The sequence below is a fragment of the Lagopus muta genome, chromosome 14 (genome assembly GCF_023343835.1).
Source record: "Lagopus muta isolate bLagMut1 chromosome 14, bLagMut1 primary, whole genome shotgun sequence".
Taxonomy (NCBI): domain Eukaryota; kingdom Metazoa; phylum Chordata; class Aves; order Galliformes; family Phasianidae; genus Lagopus; species Lagopus muta.
The window spans coordinates 7,569,154-7,572,104 of NC_064446.1; positions in this window are offsets into that span (position 1 = coordinate 7,569,154).

Consider the following 2,951-nt stretch of genomic DNA (forward strand, 5'->3'; position numbering starts at 1 on the left):
AGGTGCCAGAGCTGGGAGGGAATGGCAGAGCACCACAGGGAATAAGATTGAGGTGGGGAAGCAGTCAGCAATTAGCACAGCTGCACTGCCAACCAGCGTCTAGGGCTGGACTCCTTGTTGTCCTGTTATCTCAGCAGCCCCAGCAGGGAGCATTTCCCCACCATCAGTCCTCTCAGGGGCCCACTAGCTGGTTTCCCCAGATGTGAAGCCATGGGAGTTATTAACTCTCTGGCAAAGCTTCGTTTTTGATCTAGTGAAAAGGAAAACATGCAAATGCATTCAAATTCCGAAGATCAAAATGCAAGTTATAAAGAAACCCCCTGCTAAGCACTCACTAGCACAGAGCTTGCTTTCTGTCCGGGGCTATGAGGCCCTCCCTGCTGACCTGGAGCTCTGGCTCCAACACACCCACATCCACCCCTGGGAGCTGCCCCAAGTCACAGTGCTGCTTCTGTGGGCACAGCTCAGCCCCAGCTCTGTGGATCTGCTGCCATCAAGGACTCAGAAGAGAAAGCTCAAGCCAATAAGATACAGCAGGCAGAAGGGAGAGGACTGTTTTCTTCCAATTGTTTAACCTCCGATTGCGCTGCAGTCATTCAAAAGATATCATACATCAATTATGTCTGCAAAAGAGGCACAGTTGTTTGAAGTACACAGATTGCTCCGAAAAAGATTTATCTCTTCCCAGCATGTTTTAAGATTAAGCAAGGCAGCCTGCATGCTGACCAAGATGGCTTCTGCTCAGCACAAACCTGCACAAGCATCTCCTCCAGCAGCTGTGGGCTGCCCTCCTTCTGCCTCCCCCAGGAGAGGAGGGAGGGAAGGGCAGCAGCGCCAGGGTTATCTCAGGGCTGACCATGGGAACATTGAGTTTGGGGTGTTTTTTCCTCTCTTCAAGAAACTGGCTCAGGCTTCAGAGCATTTCAGAAATGATACATTCTGGCTTGCTCTCACATCTTCAGGCTGCAGTTCAGTTTGCAGTTCCATTTTTCTCCAGCCAAACAGCTATTCATTCGGTTTTTATATGTACTTATTTTTGTTGTTGTTGATTGTTTTTTGTTGTTGTTGTAGTTTTTGTTTTTAATGAAAAATGAGATTTGCATAAGATTTTTTTCCAGGAATATGGAGTTTCTGGAATAACACCAAGTAAAGACCTCTGACTTTCACAGCCAAGCTGTCACAAGAGAGAACTGCTCCCACGCAGGCTGCTCGCCCCAGCCCAGGCAGCTCCCGGCACCTCCATTACTGTGGGAGCAGAGCTGGGAATGTCTTGGCTAGGCAAATGTGTGGGCAGATGCTATCAGGAAGGAGGGAGGAATGTCCTGGCTGAGGCCGGATGCTGTGTGAGGGCAGTGGATGCAAACAACGCCTGTTACACTGCAGCAACCTTCTCCACTGTGAACACCAGAGCTGCCCTAGGCTGCTTTGTGCACCAAGTTTTGTCACAAGCAGGTCCCTCTAGGAACTCAGCATGCCAGGTGAAAACAGGGAGTGCAACACCTGCCCTCAGTGATCAGTTAGCAATGACAGCTCAGCTGTTTCATCTCGTGGTTCATTAGAAGCCAGCACAGACGCAGCTGTGAAAACACAGACACAGGTCCTCTCCATGGGGTCAAAGGGTTTCATTACCACGTGAACTCCTCTCCACCACCACAGAGCTTTCTCCTTCCCACCTTCATCACCGAACCGTGCAGCTCACTCCAGCTGAGCAGAGCCTTCCAGTCTCCATCACATCTTCCCTCAGGGAGGCCAAGGAAGGCCCAGGAAAACCTGCCTCAAGTAGCTGTGTACCAATTACCTGGCTGTGCACTGCTGCGTTGCCAGGGAGCGTTTCTGCCCTTGAAGCAACCCAGCCTAGCAGCAGAAGCTGCAGCATGCCCTCTGGATGACACAGACCTGTGACTGCAGCTGCACAAATCCCCAGCCCCTCACCCCACAGCTCCTGGTGCAGCACCCCTGCCCAGCACAGGGACGCAGAGGCTGGCCTTGCCCTCACATGTAGCACCAGGGATTTTACTGCAGGGAAAATAATAGCAGGGCTGTCACCCAAGAGCTGCTCTAGTACTGCTACAACCCCATAATTACCTCAGCTTGAGGCTTTTTCAGTGAGCATGTGCTGGAGACCACGTCCCCAGGTGCTTGACAGGCAGGTCAGGAAGGGGAAGACTCCTACAAGGGAGGACACTTTCACAGGGTTTCCAATTTCCACACGAGCTGGTGGCTAGAAGGAGGAACAAGGAAGTTCCTATGCTTCAGCTATAGCATGTTCAAAGGGATATCCTGGGGGCCTGGCTGGGCATTAGTTCTTGGGCACAGAACTGAGGTACACCAGGCTGCTGGCCCACAGACCTCCCCAGCATTTACCACAGCCAGTGCTGTATCCCCAGAGTCACAAATCTCTTTTTTTGAGTGTTTAAAGGTGAGGGAACAGGACAGCCTCTCTGCAAGTCCCACTACAGCAGTGAACACTGCTGAAGGAAGAAATCATGCTTACATCTTGCTGCTCTTCTTGTTTGCTTTGTGCTTGCTTCAGATCCCTGTGAGCCTACGGAATGCTACAACTTACAGAAAGTTACCTTGACAGAAAGACTAGGTTTAATGAGATGGGTCACGTAGTGAAAAATGCATGCTGAGTGACAGAGCTACAAAGGAGCAGAGTGAAGAAGAGAGATAGGAAAATATAGATACAGAGAACCAGCAAGAAGGAAAATCAGTTCTTCTTTCAGTAGAAGAAAACCACCACATTAATTTGAGTGAAAGCACTCAAACTGGCTGAAATTGTTGCTCAAACTGCTGCTGATACAATCTGGCTTTGGGATTTTGGTGAAATGTGGAGCACCTGAGTGGCATCAACCTGGGCTGCCCACCTGTGGAAGGAGGAGCCCTGTAGGGCTATCTGGGCAGGCACCAGTGCTCTCTTCTTGTACTCACCCCTTGCTGAGCACCAGAGC